The sequence below is a fragment of the Brachyhypopomus gauderio genome, chromosome 17 (assembly GCF_052324685.1).
Source record: "Brachyhypopomus gauderio isolate BG-103 chromosome 17, BGAUD_0.2, whole genome shotgun sequence".
Classification (NCBI taxonomy): Eukaryota; Metazoa; Chordata; class Actinopteri; order Gymnotiformes; family Hypopomidae; genus Brachyhypopomus; species Brachyhypopomus gauderio.
This window is the reverse complement of record NC_135227.1, coordinates 1815460-1824982: the sequence shown is the minus strand read 5'-3', so window position 1 is coordinate 1824982 and position 9523 is coordinate 1815460.

The following is a 9523-nucleotide window of genomic DNA, read 5'->3' as shown; positions in this document are numbered from 1 at the left end:
TAGGAGATGCGGAATCTGTCAGCAAAGCTACTGTATGTCGGTCTGTCCGAAAACTATGTCCGGCATTAAAATGACTAGTGCCCGGTTTTGTGGTGTTTCCTGGGCTTAAGCCAGTTATGGACATCAAAGAGGAATTCCACAGCATCATTGGTTTGTCTTTAATTCACACGGACAATAAAGAAATTAAGCAAAGGAGAGGCAATATATAGCGAACTTAATTCCATTTACATTTTAATGATTTCCTAGAGTGATTGGCTGTATTGATGGAACCTACATATGCTACCTATTCCAGCACCATTAGAACATGAAAATTCATCCATAGCATTAATGTACAGGTACTAACCTTTATAATCCTTAATGAATAGGCTACTTATCTTTATTGGTAACAAAAATAACGTAGCTATTGTAACTGACCGTTCTTCCCATCAAGATCATATGTGATGCTTCCCACCTCGTCACAAATGTTGAAGCCAGATGGCCAGGATCCGTGTATGATTCCACACTGTACAACAAATCTGAACAGAGTAGGCCTGCGGTAGTTTTGCTAGTTGTTCACATGCAGTGTAATACTTAAATCATTGCAAACCCTAGTGTGATTATAGGACATGACTGCCTCCTTCATGGAGACAGAGGGTATCCCTGCCTATCCTATAGGCCTACCTTATGACTCCCTATTCAGATCCTGCACCTGGACCACAGTCCCGCTACAATCAGGCCCACAGCAAAACCAGGGCAAGAATTTAAATGACCCTAGGAATCCTCGAGGCCAGGTTCCAGTGCCTGAAGGGGCTCAGAGTAACCCCTGATAGGGCGTGCCACATAATAATGGCATATGTGGTATTACACAACATTGCAACCATCCAGGAAGAGCGACAGCCTACCATCTCTGACATGCCCACAGACGAGGAACCTTACATGCATGTGGGTGACAACAGAGATGGTGGAGTTGTCAGAGACTCCATCTGCAATCACTGCTTTCCACATTAAATCATGCACCACCACCCACCCCACCATCCACCCTGTAACCTTTTAATATACATTACAGTCAAATTCACTGTTGTTTCATTATTTCATTTTTCCTGTAAATAAATATATTTTATAATATATTTTAAGAATAAGATATAGTTATGTACAGCCATACCACTTTGTACAATATTCTTATACTTCATTTTTATCTGATGCCATGTGTGTTTCACACCACTCAGATTAGACCTGGAATTAGTAAGTGTTCAATAAAAAAATATTTAAAAACTCAATACAGTATTATAAAGGTGGAGAAAATAATAATATAATCGCACCCTTCTGCTAAATATAAAAATATCATTTTCACTCACGCATTAACTCTGTTGGCAATTTTTTTGACATGCTGACTGCCTTTCTCTAGCAGCTACCGCAGTATTACATTTACGTTTAATAATATCTAAATATTCTGCATACGCAGTCATTAATACTCCTAAGCTACAGTGGTGTGAAATACGATGTTCGGCTGATTTTCGCGTTTAAGTCCATGATAAATCCTATTTATCTGCGTTCCATTAAGAATGCCTTTCATAGTTACGCGTGAACGCGCTTATGTCTGGGTCAAGCTACTCAGAGTTGAGCGACCCTGATTACTTTAACTTTAACTTTAAACTCTGAGTATGTCAGATCGGGGTAAGACAACTCCGAGTTCAGGGTTAAGTTTAGAATTTGTTAACCCCGCTTCTTGGAATACCCCCCTGGTCTTTAGGGGTGCCCAGCCCCCAGTGCTCAAACAGGCACAATAACAAAGTATTGCGCAGGTGCAGAGCAAGTTTTTTGCATAATATAATATTTTAAAAATGTGTTGAGCCAGGGGGTGCTGAGCAACCTCACGGTGGTGCTCTAGCACCACTAAAAAATACCCTAGCCTCGCCCCTGGTTGTGAGTAAACCAAATCAAACATTGTTTTAGATTTATCCCAAATGAAAAATCTATCCACATCAAATGTAGCTTTTGTTTATGAATATGTTGCCCTGCAACTTGATTAAGCAAGAAATTGTAGTTTGTACTGACCCCGGAAATTACCTTGAGAAAATTTATAAAATTGCATGTAACAAAATTAGAGTAATTTAATTAGTTTACTTAAAAGTAAAAACTATACTTGAATGTAATAGTAAATATAATTGTTCCTAAATTTAAAAAAATAACTTGAAACAAAGTTAATAAATGAGTATGTGGTCTTTATAATAAGTAATCCTTTTACTTTGACTGGAAGTATTTTTGAGTTTGAGTAAATAAATATTTTAGTTGATATTAAATTAAAATATAGGATTTCAACTCAATCATAAATATAATAATATTTAAGTTGGTCCAAAGTATCATTTTTTTCAGTGTACATACATTATATAATTTTATATATATATATATATACACATGCACAGTATATCTGTGACGGGCGGGGGTGAGCAACAAAAAGGAAGCGATCACGCCAAGTCTCAGGGAAAAAGGATGGTTTAATAGAAAGTGTGCAAACCTAAAACCCGTGCTATATCTCCAAATTAAGGATATAATGACCAGCGGTCAACTGGTACAAAGACAAGACATATATAGGCAAACAAACGACCCTCAGGTGAGACGGATCATGGGCTCCGCCCACCTGAGGGACGCACATGACGTCACCAGACAACAACAACAACAGCCGCTGTGGACGGAGGCGGCCGGTAGGGGCCTGCTTCACCGTGACAATATCAAAGAAAACAATGTACAATCACATTAGGATTATCTCTATGAATTATGAAGACATAAGCTTCATAAAAACATAAGAAACACGAGATAATCAGCTATATTTGCATTAGCACACACACTGTATGTTAATTAATCTGTTTGCCACTGATTAGTAAATACACAGTAAGCAACATTGAATGAAAAACGAAAAGGCACAATAAGAACGTTTGGCTTCAGTTGAGATTCACCAAGTACACAATTAAAATCAACTTAATGGTGTCGTCTTTAATTATGGCTAATGTTTCCCATACAACATATACCATACCAGGTTTTCAGTCAACTTTCACCTCAGCATTGGTGTGTGTGTATATATATATTCACACACACACAGTGACGCTGGAAACGAGGCATACACAGACACTTGCAGATTTCAAAGAAGTTAACTCTTTAGTGGCAGGGGAGTAATACCAAAGAGATCGAGGGCAGTCCGGGTCCGTACACTAGAAACAATCCAACCGAACAGAAGTGCCAGCGGGCAAATCGGAGAATAGCTAAACCAGGTCAAACCAGAGAATCAGAATAATAACTCTTAGTATGCTTTCAGGAATGTTGGCAATATTTCACAAGGGTCGTATAGGGAGGTCTTATATAGGAAATAGTTAACGGGCGACAGGTGTCTGATAAACCGGGAAGGCCTGCTTCCTGTGTAGTATGGTGACCTGATGGCTCCTTTTCACTGCTTTACAGGCAGATTACCCAGCTTTATGGATCGATCACATGAGGTAGAACACACACAACCAGTAATCCTAGTCTTTCAGTAATCCCAGAGTCTTTCTATGATTACAAACTCCAACAGGACTCAGACTGGAACCCTCACATGTTCACACACTCACTGTTCTGTACATTACCATCTCAGTATTATATGGCAAAACAACAATCCGATCATTTCACACAGACCAACAAAATTACTCACACATTATATATGCTTACACATCACTGCACTGCATAGGACTTTTTGTTATGAATTCTGTATTATACTGAACTGTTCCTTGATCAATCAGAGACATTGTTTTGACATTTCTTCTTATTTTTTATCATTTCTACACCTCCTGGCATCCTGACTTCTAAATTTTGTGGTGGGTTCTTAGTTCTTGATCTTGAACTTCTAGTTTGAGGTGGTTCACTGGGCATCACAACACTCCATCCATAATGAACCACATTGCAACAGTAAACTCCATAAACCTCATGCTCCAGCTTCCATTAAAGAAAAACTCAAGATGCAGCTAGCCTGAACAAAAACACCTTAGCCAAGCCCAACCACTGACACAAAAAGACAAACCCAACCACTGACATTAAACACAGCCAAACCCAACCACTGACACACTAACACAAACCCAACCACTGACACAAAAACACAAACAAACCCAACCACTGACAGAAAAAGCCCTCAGCTAAGCCAAACCACTGACACAAAAAGCCCTCAACTCAACACTGACCAGGGGCATAAACTGCTCACTCAAGCCCAAGCGCTGCTTCACTCTGAGGAAAGAAAGCTGCGCGTGCCACCTCATGCTTCAACTTCCCTCATAGGCATCAGGGGGGTATTCCAGAAAGCGGGGTTAACAAACTTTAAACTTAACCCTGAACTCTGAGTTGTCTTACCCCGATCTGACATACTCAGAGTTTTCGGTTCCAAAACGGCGGATCGGAGTTAAAGTAATCAGGGTCGCTCAACTCTGAGTAGGTTGACCCAGACAGAAGCGCGTTCACGCGTAAATATAAAAGGCATTCTTAATGGAACGCAGATAAATAGGATTTATCATGGACTTAAACGCGAAAATCAGCCGAGCATCGTATTTCACACCACTGTAGCTTAGGAGTATTAATGACTGCGTATGCAGAATATTTAGATATTATTAAACGTAAATGTAATACTGCGGTAGCTGCTAGAGAAAGGCAGTCAGCATGTCAAAGAATTGCCAACAGAGTTAATGCGTGAGTGAAAATGATATTTTTATATTTAGCAGAAGGGTGCGATTATATTATTATTTTCTCCACCTTTATAATACTGTATTGAGTTTTTAAATATTTTTTAATTGAACACTTACTGATTCCAGGTCTAATCTGAGTGGTGTGAAACACACATGGCATCAGATAAAAATGAAGTATAAGAATATAGTACAAAGTGGTATGGCTGTATATAACTATATCTTATTCTTAAAATATATTCTAAAATATATTTATTTACAAGAAAAATGAAATAATGAAACATAACAGTGAATTTGACTGTAATGTATATTAAAAGGTTACAGGGTGGATGGTGGGGTGGGGTGGGTGGTGGTGCATGATTTAATGTGGAAAGCAGTGATTGCAGATGGAGTCTCTGACAACTCCACCATCTCTGTTGTCACCCACATGCATGTAAGGTTCCTCATCTGTGGGCATGTCAAAGATGGTAGGCTGTCGCTCTTCCTGGATGGTTGCAATGTTGTGTAATACCACATATGCCATTATTATGTGGCACACCCTATCAGGGGTTACTCTGAGCCCCTTCAGGCACTGGAACCTGGCCTCGAGGATTCCTAGGGTCATTTAAATTCTTGCCCTGGTTTTGCTGTGGGCCTGATTGTAGCGGGACTGTGGTCCAGGTGCAGGATCTGAATAGGGAGTCATAAGGTAGGCCTATAGGACAGGCAGGGATACCCTCTGTCTCCATGAAGGAGGCCGTCATAGTGTCCTATATCACACTAGGGTTTGCAATGATTTAACTATTACACTGCATTACACTGATTTAACTATTACATTGCACTACCTCAGGCCTACTCTATTCAGATTTGTTGTACAGTGTGGAATCATACACGGATCCTGGCCATCTGGCTTCAACATTTGTGATGAGGTGGGAAGCATCACATATGATCTTGATGGGGAGAACGGTCAGTTCAATTCAATTCAACTTTATTATCATTATGCTGAAACAGGGTTGTACAGCACAATGAAACACATTTAGGCTAGGCCTCAGTGCAATTACATACTACAAAATATCATAGCAGCAATTACATACAACATAGTGCAGGACAACATAGTGCAAGACGGTCATGGTGCAAGCCAGGCAATAGACATTAAAATAAGCAAGGTAAAAAAATGTAAAAATATAAGTACAGTATGTACAGTGTGTGTGAGGTAGGTAAATGGGACAGGGATAAAGTGCATGGTGCATGGTGCCAAAGGGCTGGTGGACTGGTCTCTGGACTGGTGGCAAATCTGAGATATAGTCAGGGGGAGGTAAGTCTATATATGTCCAGTTTGAGGGAAAGTGGCTGGTGGCAATAGCTACGTTAGTTTTGTTGCCATTAAAGATAAGTACATTATTCATTATATATTATAAAGGTTAGTACCTGTACATTAATGCTATGGATGGATTTTCTGTTTATGTAATCGCCTTCATGTTCTAATGGTGCTGGAATAGGTAGCATATGTAGGTTCCATCAATGCAGCCAACCACTTTAGGAAATCCTTAAAATGTAAATGGAATTAAGTTTGTTATATACTGCTTCTTCTTTGCTTAATTTCTTTATTGTCCGTGTGAATTAAAGACAAACCAACGATGCTGTGGAATTCCTCTTTGATGTCCATAACTGGCTTATGCCCAGGAAACACCACAAAACTGGGCACTAGTCATTTTAATGCCAGACATAGTTTTCGGACAGACCGACATACAGTAGCTTTGCTGACAGATCCCGCATCTTCTACACTATAAAAAAAACTTCCACTAGCAAAAAACGAAGAGCGATGTATAACAATCTGGAGAGAATTTAGGGCTGATCCGCGATGTGTAATATTTGAAATGTGACGCTTAATAATTTTATTGATGTAAGTATTGGATTGTGCTGAAAAACGATAACGTTCATTAAAAAATAATCCGAAAATGATAGTAGGCCTATGTCTATTCGGGGTTTTATAAGGCGTTCCCGACGAAGAACTCAGCGAATAAACTGAGTTTCAATATCCACATGATCTTCGAGGAAAGGACACGTCATGATGACGTGTTTGTAACTCTGGGTCAGGTCCAAGTTAACCTGCCAGCGAGCAGGTTAGCTTCAGAGCATAAGTTGCTATAGTAACTGACTCCGGTTCTCTCTAAGCTCGGTTTCTGGAACGGAAAACCTCGAGTTTCCGTGAACTCTGAGTTAACTTACCCGGGTTTTCTTGCTTAACCCGCTTCTTGGAACACCCCCCAGGTTATGTAGTAATGGATACACTGTATGCATATCACACTACAAGACGTGATAAATGTTAATGTGTGTTGTTTGGGTGTGTGTGTGTGTGTGTGTGTGCGCGCGCGTGCGTGTGTATGTGTGTGTGTGCTTTTTTGTAAAAATGGTGCAATTAGGGACTTAATTGATGCCAAATGTTCATGTCAATCATATATGACCTCTCTCTTCAACAGAGTTGTATAATCCAGGTTCAGAAAGTAAAAGTCCTCACCAGGATTTTGCTCAAGCTTGCTAGATTTCTAATTAGTGCAATCCAGGTAAAATGAGTAGAATCAACACAATCCAGGAAGCCTGAGCAAAATCCTGGTGAGGACTTTTACTTTCTGAACCTGGATTATACAACTCTGCTCTTCAATGGAAAAGTAGCTCATTAAGTCAGTGTTGTCACACTGATCTAAAGATTTAGATTTAGATTGTTTTTGTAAAATATATGCACTAATATATGTTCATTTATCTAAATTAGAGTGAGAGAAGAGTAAACAACTCTATAGACACCCCCCCCCCCCCCACACACACACACACACACACACACACACACACACACACACACTGTCCATCGGTGCCTGGTGCATTATCTTTAATCAAAGAAAAAAAACATTCACAAGAATCATGGCGGCGCAGTGGTTAAAGCAGTGCGGAATGCATCGCATACAAACTTAATGTTTTCCTGAGCATTTTATACTGAATACTTTGAAAGCACTCACTGGTTGTTACAACACCCCAGCTGCACCGATATGAGCAAATCTAACAAGTTCAGGGTGAGCGTGAAGAGAACCGGAGCGCGCCCGCACCCAGAACCGGAGCGCGCAGAAGCGCATAAGCAGCATTACATGTAGGGATACGGGACTCTTATAACTTACTGCACACCACCACTGTCCTAGCCCACGGCCTCTTCTCTTCAGTCTGCTTTACAATATCGGTAATCAGTTGTTTCTGCCCAATAACTTGAGCCCACTGGCTATTGTGATCATGGCAGGTTCTGGACATCGCAGTGGTACCGAGGCACAACGCAAACGCCGCAGAAACACCACACCCTGTTCGCACCGGTCCACGCTTCATTTATCATCATCACATCTCATCAAGAAAAACACAATGACAGGGTCCCGGGATCAGCAGTTTCAGGGCTTGCCTCTTCAGCTCCACCAGCCGGGCACTGCAGTTCTCGCACCATACCCCTCTGTCAGAACCGGGGGAGCTCCCACTACCCGAGGCTGGGGAACCGGTGCCGAATCCCGGGGATCCACCTAAGGACCCTGGCGAACACGTGCCAATCCCCGGTGAGATGGGGACAGGCGAGTCCGAGAAGGAGCCAGGAGACGAGGTTCCGGATACAGGTGAAGGTGTTCCAGACGACCCAGGCACGGAACCGGCACCCTCGGGAGCCGGACGGCTGCCGGTCCGGGACTCCTCGTATGCTTTCCGGTACCAAGTTTCAGGGGAGAAAGAGGCTGACTTGGTAGGAGAAGAATCCGCTATCTGCTATGAAAAGAATAAAAGTGCTTGGTAAACACATTTAAGGATGATTTCAAACCATCTAACCACCTAGTGATGATCTCAAACCATCTAACCCCAGTGATGATCTCAAGCCATCTAACCCTAGTGATGATCTCAAGCCATCTAACCCCAGTGATCTGGAGAACAGAAGAAACACGGTCACTACTGCACAAAATAAAGGCAGAAAGGCAAACTTACCCCGTATTTTCGGCTCCTGGTCCCAGACCTCTCTTTATTCCCTGTGAGAGAAGTCATGGTGAAGAACTGGACCAACGTAGTGGGTGAATGTATATCACACCCAGTCTGAACAGAGCTGAAGTCAGTTCACATACAACTTGTGTCTCTCTCCAAGTCCAGACTCAGTAACGACGTCCATGCAGTGGATCATCCATTAGGGTCCAACCTAACAGGAATATTACATGTAATGTTTCATAGATCCGAGCGTTTAGGACTCCTGAAATGACGATCACTGCGCTTTCATTCCCAGTGTTCGCCGAACCATCATCTCAGATACAGCACGTCTCCATACGCATTCATGTCGGGAGACACAGAGACAGGGTGTCTCGGGGTGTCTCAGGATGTGTCAGTGGGAGTTCCAGTGCGGTATTGTGGACCCAGTTGGACCAGTGCCTCTCCAACACGGTCTGGTCTCCTGTTACTCCAGTGAAACGTCGCTGGTCATTAAACCCAGATGCGCACATCTGTCTCTGGGCGGTTCTGACCGCCCCTCGGAGTTCTCAGCCAATAGCGTGTCAATATCCCAGTGAGTGACGCGTGGGCGTGTCCTTAAAGCGACGAGTTTTATGTAGATAATTGCAGTAATCGACATTTAAAAAGCTATGAAAATACCAGCAAAACACGTAATCAGTAGATATGTTAAAACAGCAATCGACGAATAAACCGCACGATATAAAATATATAAGAAATTGCCAGAAGCCCCAAACATTATTCAAACTGGCAGCTTGTAAAATAATCACCTATTGTACTAACCTGAAACAACTCAGAGCATAACATAGATGGCGATGCTTGATCGCAGCTTTTCATCAACAAATGAAAAGATTGGCATGTAT